The 14,384-nt window shown below is 44.5% G+C and overlaps 33 non-coding genes across 33 annotated transcripts; 8 read left to right on the top strand and 25 right to left on the bottom strand.

Annotated features, from left to right (window-relative positions):
* The first annotated feature begins 153 nt into the window (after positions 1-153).
* TRNAM-CAU (transfer RNA methionine (anticodon CAU)) lies at positions 154-226 on the top strand. Its single transcript has one exon. It is a non-coding gene; the product is annotated as a tRNA-Met (tRNA).
* Positions 227-425: 199 nt separating this feature from the next.
* On the bottom strand, positions 426-497 carry TRNAA-UGC (transfer RNA alanine (anticodon UGC)). The gene has a single exon. It is a non-coding gene; the product is annotated as a tRNA-Ala (tRNA).
* A 983-nt stretch (positions 498-1,480) lies between these two features.
* On the bottom strand, positions 1,481-1,552 carry TRNAA-UGC (transfer RNA alanine (anticodon UGC)). Its single transcript has one exon. It is a non-coding gene; the product is annotated as a tRNA-Ala (tRNA).
* Positions 1,553-1,709: 157 nt separating this feature from the next.
* On the top strand, positions 1,710-1,782 carry TRNAM-CAU (transfer RNA methionine (anticodon CAU)). Its single transcript has one exon. It is a non-coding gene; the product is annotated as a tRNA-Met (tRNA).
* Positions 1,783-1,981: 199 nt separating this feature from the next.
* On the bottom strand, positions 1,982-2,053 carry TRNAA-UGC (transfer RNA alanine (anticodon UGC)). The gene has a single exon. It is a non-coding gene; the product is annotated as a tRNA-Ala (tRNA).
* Positions 2,054-3,036: 983 nt separating this feature from the next.
* Positions 3,037-3,108, bottom strand: TRNAA-UGC (transfer RNA alanine (anticodon UGC)). Its single transcript has one exon. It is a non-coding gene; the product is annotated as a tRNA-Ala (tRNA).
* A 157-nt stretch (positions 3,109-3,265) lies between these two features.
* TRNAM-CAU (transfer RNA methionine (anticodon CAU)) lies at positions 3,266-3,338 on the top strand. Its single transcript has one exon. It is a non-coding gene; the product is annotated as a tRNA-Met (tRNA).
* Positions 3,339-3,537: 199 nt separating this feature from the next.
* TRNAA-CGC (transfer RNA alanine (anticodon CGC)) lies at positions 3,538-3,609 on the bottom strand. Its single transcript has one exon. It is a non-coding gene; the product is annotated as a tRNA-Ala (tRNA).
* Positions 3,610-3,738: 129 nt separating this feature from the next.
* On the bottom strand, positions 3,739-3,824 carry TRNAY-GUA (transfer RNA tyrosine (anticodon GUA)). The gene is given in 2 exon segments: positions 3,739-3,774; positions 3,788-3,824. It is a non-coding gene; the product is annotated as a tRNA-Tyr (tRNA).
* A 768-nt stretch (positions 3,825-4,592) lies between these two features.
* Positions 4,593-4,664, bottom strand: TRNAA-UGC (transfer RNA alanine (anticodon UGC)). Its single transcript has one exon. It is a non-coding gene; the product is annotated as a tRNA-Ala (tRNA).
* A 157-nt stretch (positions 4,665-4,821) lies between these two features.
* On the top strand, positions 4,822-4,894 carry TRNAM-CAU (transfer RNA methionine (anticodon CAU)). The gene has a single exon. It is a non-coding gene; the product is annotated as a tRNA-Met (tRNA).
* Positions 4,895-5,093: 199 nt separating this feature from the next.
* Positions 5,094-5,165, bottom strand: TRNAA-UGC (transfer RNA alanine (anticodon UGC)). Its single transcript has one exon. It is a non-coding gene; the product is annotated as a tRNA-Ala (tRNA).
* A 129-nt stretch (positions 5,166-5,294) lies between these two features.
* On the bottom strand, positions 5,295-5,380 carry TRNAY-GUA (transfer RNA tyrosine (anticodon GUA)). Its single transcript is given in 2 exon segments — positions 5,295-5,330; positions 5,344-5,380. It is a non-coding gene; the product is annotated as a tRNA-Tyr (tRNA).
* A 768-nt stretch (positions 5,381-6,148) lies between these two features.
* On the bottom strand, positions 6,149-6,220 carry TRNAA-UGC (transfer RNA alanine (anticodon UGC)). Its single transcript has one exon. It is a non-coding gene; the product is annotated as a tRNA-Ala (tRNA).
* A 157-nt stretch (positions 6,221-6,377) lies between these two features.
* Positions 6,378-6,450, top strand: TRNAM-CAU (transfer RNA methionine (anticodon CAU)). The gene has a single exon. It is a non-coding gene; the product is annotated as a tRNA-Met (tRNA).
* A 199-nt stretch (positions 6,451-6,649) lies between these two features.
* Positions 6,650-6,721, bottom strand: TRNAA-UGC (transfer RNA alanine (anticodon UGC)). Its single transcript has one exon. It is a non-coding gene; the product is annotated as a tRNA-Ala (tRNA).
* A 129-nt stretch (positions 6,722-6,850) lies between these two features.
* Positions 6,851-6,936, bottom strand: TRNAS-GGA (transfer RNA serine (anticodon GGA)). The gene is given in 2 exon segments: positions 6,851-6,886; positions 6,900-6,936. It is a non-coding gene; the product is annotated as a tRNA-Ser (tRNA).
* A 768-nt stretch (positions 6,937-7,704) lies between these two features.
* Positions 7,705-7,776, bottom strand: TRNAA-UGC (transfer RNA alanine (anticodon UGC)). The gene has a single exon. It is a non-coding gene; the product is annotated as a tRNA-Ala (tRNA).
* Positions 7,777-8,205: 429 nt separating this feature from the next.
* Positions 8,206-8,277, bottom strand: TRNAA-CGC (transfer RNA alanine (anticodon CGC)). The gene has a single exon. It is a non-coding gene; the product is annotated as a tRNA-Ala (tRNA).
* Positions 8,278-8,406: 129 nt separating this feature from the next.
* On the bottom strand, positions 8,407-8,492 carry TRNAY-GUA (transfer RNA tyrosine (anticodon GUA)). The gene is given in 2 exon segments: positions 8,407-8,442; positions 8,456-8,492. It is a non-coding gene; the product is annotated as a tRNA-Tyr (tRNA).
* Positions 8,493-9,260: 768 nt separating this feature from the next.
* Positions 9,261-9,332, bottom strand: TRNAA-UGC (transfer RNA alanine (anticodon UGC)). The gene has a single exon. It is a non-coding gene; the product is annotated as a tRNA-Ala (tRNA).
* Positions 9,333-9,761: 429 nt separating this feature from the next.
* TRNAA-CGC (transfer RNA alanine (anticodon CGC)) lies at positions 9,762-9,833 on the bottom strand. Its single transcript has one exon. It is a non-coding gene; the product is annotated as a tRNA-Ala (tRNA).
* A 129-nt stretch (positions 9,834-9,962) lies between these two features.
* Positions 9,963-10,048, bottom strand: TRNAY-GUA (transfer RNA tyrosine (anticodon GUA)). Its single transcript is given in 2 exon segments — positions 9,963-9,998; positions 10,012-10,048. It is a non-coding gene; the product is annotated as a tRNA-Tyr (tRNA).
* Positions 10,049-10,816: 768 nt separating this feature from the next.
* On the bottom strand, positions 10,817-10,888 carry TRNAA-UGC (transfer RNA alanine (anticodon UGC)). Its single transcript has one exon. It is a non-coding gene; the product is annotated as a tRNA-Ala (tRNA).
* Positions 10,889-11,045: 157 nt separating this feature from the next.
* Positions 11,046-11,118, top strand: TRNAM-CAU (transfer RNA methionine (anticodon CAU)). The gene has a single exon. It is a non-coding gene; the product is annotated as a tRNA-Met (tRNA).
* A 199-nt stretch (positions 11,119-11,317) lies between these two features.
* On the bottom strand, positions 11,318-11,389 carry TRNAA-UGC (transfer RNA alanine (anticodon UGC)). Its single transcript has one exon. It is a non-coding gene; the product is annotated as a tRNA-Ala (tRNA).
* Positions 11,390-11,518: 129 nt separating this feature from the next.
* TRNAY-GUA (transfer RNA tyrosine (anticodon GUA)) lies at positions 11,519-11,604 on the bottom strand. Its single transcript is given in 2 exon segments — positions 11,519-11,554; positions 11,568-11,604. It is a non-coding gene; the product is annotated as a tRNA-Tyr (tRNA).
* A 768-nt stretch (positions 11,605-12,372) lies between these two features.
* Positions 12,373-12,444, bottom strand: TRNAA-UGC (transfer RNA alanine (anticodon UGC)). Its single transcript has one exon. It is a non-coding gene; the product is annotated as a tRNA-Ala (tRNA).
* A 157-nt stretch (positions 12,445-12,601) lies between these two features.
* Positions 12,602-12,674, top strand: TRNAM-CAU (transfer RNA methionine (anticodon CAU)). Its single transcript has one exon. It is a non-coding gene; the product is annotated as a tRNA-Met (tRNA).
* A 199-nt stretch (positions 12,675-12,873) lies between these two features.
* Positions 12,874-12,945, bottom strand: TRNAA-UGC (transfer RNA alanine (anticodon UGC)). The gene has a single exon. It is a non-coding gene; the product is annotated as a tRNA-Ala (tRNA).
* A 129-nt stretch (positions 12,946-13,074) lies between these two features.
* TRNAY-GUA (transfer RNA tyrosine (anticodon GUA)) lies at positions 13,075-13,160 on the bottom strand. Its single transcript is given in 2 exon segments — positions 13,075-13,110; positions 13,124-13,160. It is a non-coding gene; the product is annotated as a tRNA-Tyr (tRNA).
* Positions 13,161-13,928: 768 nt separating this feature from the next.
* TRNAA-UGC (transfer RNA alanine (anticodon UGC)) lies at positions 13,929-14,000 on the bottom strand. The gene has a single exon. It is a non-coding gene; the product is annotated as a tRNA-Ala (tRNA).
* Positions 14,001-14,157: 157 nt separating this feature from the next.
* On the top strand, positions 14,158-14,230 carry TRNAM-CAU (transfer RNA methionine (anticodon CAU)). Its single transcript has one exon. It is a non-coding gene; the product is annotated as a tRNA-Met (tRNA).
* The last annotated feature ends 154 nt before the right edge of the window (positions 14,231-14,384 follow it).

Below are 14,384 nucleotides of genomic sequence, written 5' to 3' on the forward strand. Positions count from 1 at the left end.
CTGCAAGGTTTGACTGTATGATTGGAAACCCTGCATTGAACCGACGGCCACATCACCCCATTCGACTCTGCAGTATACAATGTCAGTCAGGAAAATCCTTCAGCCTTGTACCTGGATGATCTTCATGGTCTTATGTACAGATGCCTATATACAGCCTTCTTAGCGCAGTAGGCAGCGCGTCAGTCTCATAATCTGAAGGTCCTGAGTTCGATCCTCAGAGAGGGCATTTATTTCCTTCTTTTGGAATGCAAAATTCTCCGATTTTCTTGAAATGCGCAAACTATGCCTAGTTCAAAGATTTTTCCAAAGCAAATGTCTGACTATTTAAGTGGGGCTCTCACCCCAACTGCATGACAAACTTCTTCTTTCTGCATGATGGCAGGCTAGCCTTCTGGAAAAAAGCCAAGATAAGGAACAGAGGCTCCTGGAGATGCCGGGGATTGAACCCGGGACCTCATACATGCAAAGCATGCGCTCTACCACTGAGCTACATCCCCACTTTTGCCCTCGAGCTGTTTGATGGATGCAAGGAATCCCTGAAACCCAGGGACTGCAAAGTCTCGATCATAATCAATGGAAGGTATTGTTTGAATAAAAGTGAAATATATGGAAATCGAAGCAAAAAATCCTTCGAGCCGGATTTGAACCAGCGACCTAAGGATGTCTGACTTTATGCTACAGTCCTCCGCTCTACCAACTGAGCTATAGAAGGAGTGGCTGAAGTATCTTTCAGCGCTGTAATTATCTCTCGCTCAAGAAAGGTTGTGGGGGTGGGGATCAGGAGCAGATCGATGAAAATCATGAACATTACCTGCAGCTCCCTCTCAAAGTCACCAGTTCTTAGAGCACACTGTAAGGTACGTCTTATCACCCCAAAGGAGGATTTCAGACCAAAGTTCATGTTCTGTCTTGGCTTGGGGATAAGCAGGGGTGCTCCAAATTTCAATTTTACAGAAAGGAAAGGAACTTTGATACAAAGACCTTGGGCAGCATTGGTGGCAAATGGATGGCTGCGCGGAACCATGAAAGAAATGACAGAAAGTTATGGGAGTCATTACTACGCACCCAGCATCAAGAACGTGCATTTTGGATGCATTTTCAAAAGGAAAGAGAACGGAAAAATCTGTAGATTGAAGGTGATTGAGATAAACAAAATATTCCGTTTTTCTAAAAGCTACTGTAAAGAGTCTCTGGTTTAGAAGAAGAACCCTTACCAATGATCAAGAGAGATGCGACAGATTTATATCATCAAAGCATTATGGTTGTCAAGATGAATCATCACTTTGATGTCTTCAACAAGTAGGATTCTTTTGATCTATAATCATCAAAAATGAGATAGCCCCATTTCATGGGATTTTTCAAGGCAAACGTCTGACAGATTAAGCGGGGTCCTCATCCCGGTTGGAGGACATATCTCTTCCTTCATCATGATGCCAGCCTAGCTTTCGGCCCAAAATCCAAGGTAAGCATGGCAAAAGTCTGGAGATGCCGGGGATTGAACCCGGGGCCTCATACATGCAAAGCATGCGCTCTACCACTGAGCTACATCCCCACTTCTGCAAGGTTTGACTGTATGATTGGAAACCCTGCATTGAACCGACGGCCACATCACCCCATTCGACTCTGCAGTATACAATGTCAGTCAGGAAAATCCTTCAGCCTTGTACCTGGATGATCTTCATGGTCTTATGTACAGATGCCTATATACAGCCTTCTTAGCGCAGTAGGCAGCGCGTCAGTCTCATAATCTGAAGGTCCTGAGTTCGATCCTCAGAGAGGGCATTTATTTCCTTCTTTTGGAATGCAAAATTCTCCGATTTTCTTGAAATGCGCAAACTATGCCTAGTTCAAAGATTTTTCCAAAGCAAATGTCTGACTATTTAAGTGGGGCTCTCACCCCAACTGCATGACAAACTTCTTCTTTCTGCATGATGGCAGGCTAGCCTTCTGGAAAAAAGCCAAGATAAGGAACAGAGGCTCCTGGAGATGCCGGGGATTGAACCCGGGACCTCATACATGCAAAGCATGCGCTCTACCACTGAGCTACATCCCCACTTTTGCCCTCGAGCTGTTTGATGGATGCAAGGAATCCCTGAAACCCAGGGACTGCAAAGTCTCGATCATAATCAATGGAAGGTATTGTTTGAATAAAAGTGAAATATATGGAAATCGAAGCAAAAAATCCTTCGAGCCGGATTTGAACCAGCGACCTAAGGATGTCTGACTTTATGCTACAGTCCTCCGCTCTACCAACTGAGCTATAGAAGGAGTGGCTGAAGTATCTTTCAGCGCTGTAATTATCTCTCGCTCAAGAAAGGTTGTGGGGGTGGGGATCAGGAGCAGATCGATGAAAATCATGAACATTACCTGCAGCTCCCTCTCAAAGTCACCAGTTCTTAGAGCACACTGTAAGGTACGTCTTATCACCCCAAAGGAGGATTTCAGACCAAAGTTCATGTTCTGTCTTGGCTTGGGGATAAGCAGGGGTGCTCCAAATTTCAATTTTACAGAAAGGAAAGGAACTTTGATACAAAGACCTTGGGCAGCATTGGTGGCAAATGGATGGCTGCGCGGAACCATGAAAGAAATGACAGAAAGTTATGGGAGTCATTACTACGCACCCAGCATCAAGAACGTGCATTTTGGATGCATTTTCAAAAGGAAAGAGAACGGAAAAATCTGTAGATTGAAGGTGATTGAGATAAACAAAATATTCCGTTTTTCTAAAAGCTACTGTAAAGAGTCTCTGGTTTAGAAGAAGAACCCTTACCAATGATCAAGAGAGATGCGACAGATTTCTATCATCAAAGCATTATGGTTGTCAAGATGAATCATCACTTTGATGTCTTCAACAAGTAGGATTCTTTTGATCTATAATCATCAAAAATGAGATAGCCCCATTTCATGGGATTTTTCAAGGCAAACGTCTGACAGATTAAGCGGGGTCCTCATCCCGGTTGGAGGACATATCTCTTCCTTCATCATGATGCCAGCCTAGCTTTCGGCCCAAAATCCAAGGTAAGCATGGCAAAAGTCTGGAGATGCCGGGGATTGAACCCGGGGCCTCATACATGCAAAGCATGCGCTCTACCACTGAGCTACATCCCCACTTCTGCAAGGTTTGACTGTATGATTGGAAACCCTGCATTGAACCGACGGCCACATCACCCCATTCGACTCTGCAGTATACAATGTCAGTCAGGAAAATCCTTCAGCCTTGTACCTGGATGATCTTCATGGTCTTATGTACAGATGCCTATATACAGCCTTCTTAGCGCAGTAGGCAGCGCGTCAGTCTCATAATCTGAAGGTCCTGAGTTCGATCCTCAGAGAGGGCATTTATTTCCTTCTTTTGGAATGCAAAATTCTCCGATTTTCTTGAAATGCGCAAACTATGCCTAGTTCAAAGATTTTTCCAAAGCAAATGTCTGACTATTTAAGTGGGGCTCTCACCCCAACTGCATGACAAACTTCTTCTTTCTGCATGATGGCAGGCTAGCCTTCTGGAAAAAAGCCAAGATAAGGAACAGAGGCTCCTGGAGATGCCGGGGATTGAACCCGGGACCTCATACATGCGAAGCATGCGCTCTACCACTGAGCTACATCCCCACTTTTGCACTCGAGCTGTTTGATGGATGCAAGGAATCCCTGAAACCCAGGGACTGCAAAGTCTCGATCATAATCAATGGAAGGTATTGTTTGAATAAAAGTGAAAGATATGGAAATCGAAGCAAAAAATCCTTCGAGCCGGATTTGAACCAGCGACCTAAGGATGTCTGACTTTATGCTACAGTCCTCCGCTCTACCAACTGAGCTATCGAAGGAGTGGCTGAAGTATCTTTCAGCGCTGTAATTATCTCTCGCTCAAGAAAGGTTGTGGGGGTGGGGATCAGGAGCAGATCGATGAAAATCATGAACATTACCTGCAGCTCCCTCTCAAAGTCACCAGTTCTTAGAGCACACTGTAAGGTACGTCTTATCACCCCAAAGGAGGATTTCAGACCAAAGTTCATGTTCTGTCTTGGCTTGGGGATAAGCAGGGGTGCTCCAAATTTCAATTTTACAGAAAGGAAAGGAACTTTGATACAAAGACCTTGGGCAGCATTGGTGGCAAATGGATGGCTGCGCGGAACCATGAAAGAAATGACAGAAAGTTATGGGAGTCATTACTACGCACCCAGCATCAAGAACGTGCATTTTGGATGCATTTTCAAAAGGAAAGAGAACGGAAAAATCTGTAGATTGAAGGTGATTGAGATAAACAAAATATTCCGTTTTTCTAAAAGCTACTGTAAAGAGTCTCTGGTTTAGAAGAAGAACCCTTACCAATGATCAAGAGAGATGCGACAGATTTCTATCATCAAAGCATTATGGTTGTCAAGATGAATCATCACTTTGATGTCTTCAACAAGTAGGATTCTTTTGATCTATAATCATCAAAAATGAGATAGCCCCATTTCATGGGATTTTTCAAGGCAAACGTCTGACAGATTAAGCGGGGTCCTCATCCCGGTTGGAGGACATATCTCTTCCTTCATCATGATGCCAGCCTAGCTTTCGGCCCAAAATCCAAGGTAAGCATGGCAAAAGTCTGGAGATGCCGGGGATTGAACCCGGGGCCTCATACATGCAAAGCATGCGCTCTACCACTGAGCTACATCCCCACTTCTGCAAGGTTTGACTGTATGATTGGAAACCCTGCATTGAACCGACGGCCACATCACCCCATTCGACTCTGCAGTATACAATGTCAGTCAGGAAAATCCTTCAGCCTTGTACCTGGATGATCTTCATGGTCTTATGTACAGATGCCTATATACAGCCTTCTTAGCGCAGTAGGCAGCGCGTCAGTCTCATAATCTGAAGGTCCTGAGTTCGATCCTCAGAGAGGGCATTTATTTCCTTCTTTTGGAATGCAAAATTCTCCGATTTTCTTGAAATGCGCAAACTATGCCTAGTTCAAAGATTTTTCCAAAGCAAATGTCTGACTATTTAAGTGGGGCTCTCACCCCAACTGCATGACAAACTTCTTCTTTCTGCATGATGGCAGGCTAGCCTTCTGGAAAAAAGCCAAGATAAGGAACAGAGGCTCCTGGAGATGCCGGGGATTGAACCCGGGACCTCATACATGCAAAGCATGCGCTCTACCACTGAGCTACATCCCCACTTTTGCACTCGAGCTGTTTGATGGATGCAAGGAATCCCTGAAACCCAGGGACTGCAAAGTCTCGATCATAATCAATGGAAGGTATTGTTTGAATAAAAGTGAAAGATATGGAAATCGAAGCAAAAAATCCTTCGAGCCGGATTTGAACCAGCGACCTAAGGATGTCTGACTTTATGCTACAGTCCTCCGCTCTACCAACTGAGCTATCGAAGGAGTGGCTGAAGTATCTTTCAGCGCTGTAATTATCTCTCGCTCAAGAAAGGTTGTGGGGGTGGGGATCAGGAGCAGATCGATGAAAATCATGAACATTACCTGCAGCTCCCTCTCAAAGTCACCAGTTCTTAGAGCACACTGTAAGGTACGTCTTATCACCCCAAAGGAGGATTTCAGACCAAAGTTCATGTTCTGTCTTGGCTTGGGGATAAGCAGGGGTGCTCCAAATTTCAATTTTACAGAAAGGAAAGGAACTTTGATACAAAGACCTTGGGCAGCATTGGTGGCAAATGGATGGCTGCGCGGAACCATGAAAGAAATGACAGAAAGTTATGGGAGTCATTACTACGCACCCAGCATCAAGAACGTGCATTTTGGATGCATTTTCAAAAGGAAAGAGAACGGAAAAATCTGTAGATTGAAGGTGATTGAGATAAACAAAATATTCCGTTTTTCTAAAAGCTACTGTAAAGAGTCTCTGGTTTAGAAGAAGAACCCTTACCAATGATCAAGAGAGATGCGACAGATTTCTATCATCAAAGCATTATGGTTGTCAAGATGAATCATCACTTTGATGTCTTCAACAAGTAGGATTCTTTTGATCTATAATCATCAAAAATGAGATAGCCCCATTTCATGGGATTTTTCAAGGCAAACGTCTGACAGATTAAGCGGGGTCCTCATCCCGGTTGGAGGACATATCTCTTCCTTCATCATGATGCCAGCCTAGCTTTCGGCCCAAAATCCAAGGTAAGCATGGCAAAAGTCTGGAGATGCCGGGGATTGAACCCGGGGCCTCATACATGCAAAGCATGCGCTCTACCACTGAGCTACATCCCCACTTCTGCAAGGTTTGACTGTATGATTGGAAACCCTGCATTGAACCGACGGCCACATCACCCCATTCGACTCTGCAGTATACAATGTCAGTCAGGAAAATCCTTCAGCCTTGTACCTGGATGATCTTCATGGTCTTATGTACAGATGCCTATATACAGCCTTCTTAGCGCAGTAGGCAGCGCGTCAGTCTCATAATCTGAAGGTCCTGAGTTCGATCCTCAGAGAGGGCATTTATTTCCTTCTTTTGGAATGCAAAATTCTCCGATTTTCTTGAAATGCGCAAACTATGCCTAGTTCAAAGATTTTTCCAAAGCAAATGTCTGACTATTTAAGTGGGGCTCTCACCCCAACTGCATGACAAACTTCTTCTTTCTGCATGATGGCAGGCTAGCCTTCTGGAAAAAAGCCAAGATAAGGAACAGAGGCTCCTGGAGATGCCGGGGATTGAACCCGGGACCTCATACATGCAAAGCATGCGCTCTACCACTGAGCTACATCCCCACTTTTGCACTCGAGCTGTTTGATGGATGCAAGGAATCCCTGAAACCCAGGGACTGCAAAGTCTCGATCATAATCAATGGAAGGTATTGTTTGAATAAAAGTGAAAGATATGGAAATCGAAGCAAAAAATCCTTCGAGCCGGATTTGAACCAGCGACCTAAGGATGTCTGACTTTATGCTCCAGTCCTCCGCTCTACCAACTGAGCTATCGAAGGAGTGGCTGAAGTATCTTTCAGCGCTGTAATTATCTCTCGCTCAAGAAAGGTTGTGGGGGTGGGGATCAGGAGCAGATCGATGAAAATCATGAACATTACCTGCAGCTCCCTCTCAAAGTCACCAGTTCTTAGAGCACACTGTAAGGTACGTCTTATCACCCCAAAGGAGGATTTCAGACCAAAGTTCATGTTCTGTCTTGGCTTGGGGATAAGCAGGGGTGCTCCAAATTTCAATTTTACAGAAAGGAAAGGAACTTTGATACAAAGACCTTGGGCAGCATTGGTGGCAAATGGATGGCTGCGCGGAACCATGAAAGAAATGACAGAAAGTTATGGGAGTCATTACTACGCACCCAGCATCAAGAACGTGCATTTTGGATGCATTTTCAAAAGGAAAGAGAACGGAAAAATCTGTAGATTGAAGGTGATTGAGATAAACAAAATATTCCGTTTTTCTAAAAGCTACTGTAAAGAGTCTCTGGTTTAGAAGAAGAACCCTTACCAATGATCAAGAGAGATGCGACAGATTTCTATCATCAAAGCATTATGGTTGTCAAGATGAATCATCACTTTGATGTCTTCAACAAGTAGGATTCTTTTGATCTATAATCATCAAAAATGAGATAGCCCCATTTCATGGGATTTTTCAAGGCAAACGTCTGACAGATTAAGCGGGGTCCTCATCCCGGTTGGAGGACATATCTCTTCCTTCATCATGATGCCAGCCTAGCTTTCGGCCCAAAATCCAAGGTAAGCATGGCAAAAGTCTGGAGATGCCGGGGATTGAACCCGGGGCCTCATACATGCAAAGCATGCGCTCTACCACTGAGCTACATCCCCACTTCTGCAAGGTTTGACTGTATGATTGGAAACCCTGCATTGAACCGACGGCCACATCACCCCATTCGACTCTGCAGTATACAATGTCAGTCAGGAAAATCCTTCAGCCTTGTACCTGGATGATCTTCATGGTCTTATGTACAGATGCCTATATACAGTCTTCTTAGCGCAGTAGGCAGCGCGTCAGTCTCATAATCTGAAGGTCCTGAGTTCGATCCTCAGAGAGGGCATTTATTTCCTTCTTTTGGAATGCAAAATTCTCCGATTTTCTTGAAATGCGCAAACTATGCCTAGTTCAAAGATTTTTCCAAAGCAAATGTCTGACTATTTAAGTGGGGCTCTCACCCCAACTGCATGACAAACTTCTTCTTTCTGCATGATGGCAGGCTAGCCTTCTGGAAAAAAGCCAAGATAAGGAACAGAGGCTCCTGGAGATGCCGGGGATTGAACCCGGGACCTCATACATGCGAAGCATGCGCTCTACCACTGAGCTACATCCCCACTTTTGCCCTCGAGCTGTTTGATGGATGCAAGGAATCCCTGAAACCCAGGGACTGCAAAGTCTCGATCATAATCAATGGAAGGTATTGTTTGAATAAAAGTGAAATATATGGAAATCGAAGCAAAAAATCCTTCGAGCCGGATTTGAACCAGCGACCTAAGGATGTCTGACTTTATGCTACAGTCCTCCGCTCTACCAACTGAGCTATCGAAGGAGTGGCTGAAGTATCTTTCAGCGCTGTAATTATCTCTCGCTCAAGAAAGGTTGTGGGGGTGGGGATCAGGAGCAGATCGATGAAAATCATGAACATTACCTGCAGCTCCCTCTCAAAGTCACCAGTTCTTAGAGCACACTGTAAGGTACGTCTTATCACCCCAAAGGAGGATTTCAGACCAAAGTTCATGTTCTGTCTTGGCTTGGGGATAAGCAGGGGTGCTCCAAATTTCAATTTTACAGAAAGGAAAGGAACTTTGATACAAAGACCTTGGGCAGCATTGGTGGCAAATGGATGGCTGCGCGGAACCATGAAAGAAATGACAGAAAGTTATGGGAGTGATTACTACGCACCCAGCATCAAGAACGTGCATTTTGGATGCATTTTCAAAAGGAAAGAGAACGGAAAAATCTGTAGATTGAAGGTGATTGAGATAAACAAAATATTCCGTTTTTCTAAAAGCTACTGTAAAGAGTCTCTGGTTTAGAAGAAGAACCCTTACCAATGATCAAGAGAGATGCGACAGATTTCTATCATCAAAGCATTATGGTTGTCAAGATGAATCATCACTTTGATGTCTTCAACAAGTAGGATTCTTTTGATCTATAATCATCAAAAATGAGATAGCCCCATTTCATGGGATTTTTCAAGGCAAACGTCTGACAGATTAAGCGGGGTCCTCATCCCGGTTGGAGGACATATCTCTTCCTTCATCATGATGCCAGCCTAGCTTTCGGCCCAAAATCCAAGGTAAGCATGGCAAAAGTCTGGAGATGCCGGGGATTGAACCCGGGGCCTCATACATGCAAAGCATGCGCTCTACCACTGAGCTACATCCCCACTTCTGCAAGGTTTGACTGTATGATTGGAAACCCTGCATTGAACCGACGGCCACATCACCCCATTCGACTCTGCAGTATACAATGTCAGTCAGGAAAATCCTTCAGCCTTGTACCTGGATGATCTTCATGGTCTTATGTACAGATGCCTATATACAGTCTTCTTAGCGCAGTAGGCAGCGCGTCAGTCTCATAATCTGAAGGTCCTGAGTTCGATCCTCAGAGAGGGCATTTATTTCCTTCTTTTGGAATGCAAAATTCTCCGATTTTCTTGAAATGCGCAAACTATGCCTAGTTCAAAGATTTTTCCAAAGCAAATGTCTGACTATTTAAGTGGGGCTCTCACCCCAACTGCATGACAAACTTCTTCTTTCTGCATGATGGCAGGCTAGCCTTCTGGAAAAAAGCCAAGATAAGGAACAGAGGCTCCTGGAGATGCCGGGGATTGAACCCGGGACCTCATACATGCGAAGCATGCGCTCTACCACTGAGCTACATCCCCACTTTTGCCCTCGAGCTGTTTGATGGATGCAAGGAATCCCTGAAACCCAGGGACTGCAAAGTCTCGATCATAATCAATGGAAGGTATTGTTTGAATAAAAGTGAAATATATGGAAATCGAAGCAAAAAATCCTTCGAGCCGGATTTGAACCAGCGACCTAAGGATGTCTGACTTTATGCTACAGTCCTCCGCTCTACCAACTGAGCTATCGAAGGAGTGGCTGAAGTATCTTTCAGCGCTGTAATTATCTCTCGCTCAAGAAAGGTTGTGGGGGTGGGGATCAGGAGCAGATCGATGAAAATCATGAACATTACCTGCAGCTCCCTCTCAAAGTCACCAGTTCTTAGAGCACACTGTAAGGTACGTCTTATCACCCCAAAGGAGGATTTCAGACCAAAGTTCATGTTCTGTCTTGGCTTGGGGATAAGCAGGGGTGCTCCAAATTTCAATTTTACAGAAAGGAAAGGAACTTTGATACAAAGACCTTGGGCAGCATTGGTGGCAAATGGATGGCTGCGCGGAACCATGAAAGAAATGACAGAAAGTTATGGGAGTCATTACTACGCACCCAGCATCAAGAACGTGCATTTTGGATGCATTTTCAAAAGGAAAGAGAACGGAAAAATCTGTAGATTGAAGGTGATTGAGATAAACAAAATATTCCGTTTTTCTAAAAGCTACTGTAAAGAGTCTCTGGTTTAGAAGAAGAACCCTTACCAATGATCAAGAGAGATGCGACAGATTTCTATCATCAAAGCATTATGGTTGTCAAGATGAATCATCACTTTGATGTCTTCAACAAGTAGGATTCTTTTGATCTATAATCATCAAAAATGAGATAGCCCCATTTCATGGGATTTTTCAAGGCAAACGTCTGACAGATTAAGCGGGGTCCTCATCCCGGTTGGAGGACATATCTCTTCCTTCATCATGATGCCAGCCTAGCTTTCGGCCCAAAATCCAAGGTAAGCATGGCAAAAGTCTGGAGATGCCGGGGATTGAACCCGGGGCCTCATACATGCAAAGCATGCGCTCTACCACTGAGCTACATCCCCACTTCTGCAAGGTTTGACTGTATGATTGGAAACCCTGCATTGAACCGACGGCCACATCACCCCATTCGACTCTGCAGTATACAATGTCAGTCAGGAAAATCCTTCAGCCTTGTACCTGGATGATCTTCATGGTCTTATGTACAGATGCCTATATACAGCCTTCTTAGCGCAGTAGGCAGCGCGTCAGTCTCATAATCTGAAGGTCCTGAGTTCGATCCTCAGAGAGGGCATTTATTTCCTTCTTTTGGAATGCAAAATTCTCCGATTTTCTTGAAATGCGCAAACTATGCCTAGTTCAAAGATTTTTCCAAAGCAAATGTCTGACTATTTAAGTGGGGCTCTCACCCCAACTGCATGACAAACTTCTTCTTTCTGCATGATGGCAGGCTAGCCTTCTGGAAAAAAGCCAAGATAAGGAACAGAGGCTCCTGGAGATGCCGGGGATTGAACCCGGGACCTCATACATGCAAAGCATGCGCTCTACCACTGAGCTACATCCCCACTTTTGCACTCGAGCTGTTTGATGGATGCAAGGAATCCCTGAAACCCAGGGACTGCAAAGTCTCGATCATAATCAATGGAAGGTATTGTTTGAATAAAAGTGAAAGATATGGAAATCGAAGCAAAAAATCCTTCGAGCCGGATTTGAACCAGCGACCTAAGGATGTCTGACTTTATGCTACAGTCCTCCGCTCTACCAACTGAGCTATCGAAGGAGTGGCTGAAGTATCTTTCAGCGCTGTAATTATCTCTCGCTCAAGAAAGGTTGTGGGGGTGGGGATCAGGAGCAGATCGATGAAAATCATGAACATTACCTGCAGCTCCCTCTCAAAGTCACCAGTTCTTAGAGCACACTGTAAGGTACGTCTTATCACCCCAAAGGAGGATTTCAGACCAAAGTTCATGTTCTGTCTTGGCTTGGGGATAAGCAGGGGTGCTCCAAATTTCAATTTTACAGAAAGGAAAGGAACTTTGATACAAAGACCTTGGGCAGCATTGGTGGCAAATGGATGGCTGCGCGGAACCATGAAAGAAATGACAGAAAGTTATGGGAGTCATTACTACGCACCCAGCATCAAGAACGTGCATTTTGGATGCATTTTCAAAAGGAAAGAGAACGGAAAAATCTGTAGATTGAAGGTGATTGAGATAAACAAAATATTCCGTTTTTCTAAAAGCTACTGTAAAGAGTCTCTGGTTTAGAAGAAGAACCCTTACCAATGATCAAGAGAGATGCGACAGATTTCTATCATCAAAGCATTATGGTTGTCAAGATGAATCATCACTTTGATGTCTTCAACAAGTAGGATTCTTTTGATCTATAATCATCAAAAATGAGATAGCCCCATTTCATGGGATTTTTCAAGGCAAACGTCTGACAGATTAAGCGGGGTCCTCATCCCGGTTGGAGGACATATCTCTTCCTTCATCATGATGCCAGCCTAGCTTTCGGCCCAAAATCCAAGGTAAGCATGGCAAAAGTCTGGAGATGCCGGGGATTGAACCCGGGGCCTCATACATGCAAAGCATGCGCTCTACCACTGAGCTACATCCCCACTTCTGCAAGGTTTGACTGTATGATTGGAAACCCTGCATTGAACCGACGGCCACATCACCCCATTCGACTCTGCAGTATACAATGTCAGTCAGGAAAATCCTTCAGCCTTGTACCTGGATGATCTTCATGGTCTTATGTACAGATGCCTATATACAGCCTTCTTAGCGCAGTAGGCAGCGCGTCAGTCTCATAATCTGAAGGTCCTGAGTTCGATCCTCAGAGAGGGCATTTATTTCCTTCTTTTGGAATGCAAAATTCTCCGATTTTCTTGAAATGCGCAAACTATGCCTAGTTCAAAGATTTTTCCAAAGCAAATGTCTGACTATTTAAGTGGGGCTCTCACCCCAACTGCATGACAAACTTCTTCTTTCTGCATGATGGCAGGCTAGCCTTCTGGAAAAAAGCCAAGATAAGGAACAGAGGCTCCTGGAGATGCCGGGGATTGAACCCGGGACCTCATACATGCAAAGCATGCGCTCTACCACTGAGCTACATCCCCACTTTTGCACTCGAGCTGTTTGATGGATGCAAGGAATCCCTGAAACCCAGGGACTGCAAAGTCTCGATCATAATCAATGGAAGGTATTGTTTGAATAAAAGTGAAAGATATGGAAATCGAAGCAAAAAATCCTTCGAGCCGGATTTGAACCAGCGACCTAAGGATGTCTGACTTTATGCTACAGTCCTCCGCTCTACCAACTGAGCTATCGAAGGAGTGGCTGAAGTATCTTTCAGCGCTGTAATTATCTCTCGCTCAAGAAAGGTTGTGGGGGTGGGGATCAGGAGCAGATCGATGAAAATCATGAACATTACCTGCAGCTCCCTCTCAAAGTCACCAGTTCTTAGAGCACACTGTAAGGTACGTCTTATCACCCCAAAGGAGGATTTCAGACCAAAGTTCATGTTCTGTCTTGGCTTGGGGATAAGCAGGGGTGCTCCAAATTTCAATTTTACAGAAAGGAAAGGAACTTTGATACAAAGACCTTGGGCAGCATTGGTGGCAAATGGATGGCTGCGCGGAACCATGAAAGAAATGACAGAAAGTTATGGGAGTCATTACTACGCACCCAGCATCAAGAACGTGCATTTTGGATGCATTTTCAAAAGGAAAGAGAACGGAAAAATCTGTAGATTGAAGGTGATTGAGATAAACAAAATATTCCGTTTTTCTAAAAGCTACTGTAAAGAGTCTCTGGTTTAGAAGAAGAACCCTTACCAATGATCAAGAGAGATGCGACAGATTTCTATCATCAAAGCATTATGGTTGTCAAGATGAATCATCACTTTGATGTCTTCAACAAGTAGGATTCTTTTGATCTATAATCATCAAAAATGAGATAGCCCCATTTCATGGGATTTTTCAAGGCAAACGTCTGACAGATTAAGCGGGGTCCTCATCCCGGTTGGAGGACATATCTCTTCCTTCATCATGATGCCAGCCTAGCTTTCGGCCCAAAATCCAAGGTAAGCATGGCAAAAGTCTGGAGATGCCGGGGATTGAACCCGGGGCCTCATACATGCAAAGCATGCGCTCTACCACTGAGCTACATCCCCACTTCTGCAAGGTTTGACTGTATGATTGGAAACCCTGCATTGAACCGACGGCCACATCACCCCATTCGACTCTGCAGTATACAATGTCAGTCAGGAAAATCCTTCAGCCTTGTACCTGGATGATCTTCATGGTCTTATGTACAGATGCCTATATACAGCCTTCTTAGCGCAGTAGGCAGCGCGTCAGTCTCATAATCTGAAGGTCCTGAGTTCGATCCTCAGAGAGGGCATTTATTTCCTTCTTTTGGAATGCAAAATTCTCCGATTTTCTTGAAATGCGCAAACTATGCCTAGTTCAAAGATTTTTCCAAAGCAAATGTCTGACTATTTAAGTGGGGCTCTCACCCCAACTGCATGACAAACTTCTTCTTTCTGCATGATGGC

The sequence above is a fragment of the Triturus cristatus genome, chromosome 4_1, assembly GCF_964204655.1.
Source record: "Triturus cristatus chromosome 4_1, aTriCri1.1, whole genome shotgun sequence".
Taxonomy (NCBI): Eukaryota; Metazoa; Chordata; class Amphibia; order Caudata; family Salamandridae; genus Triturus; species Triturus cristatus.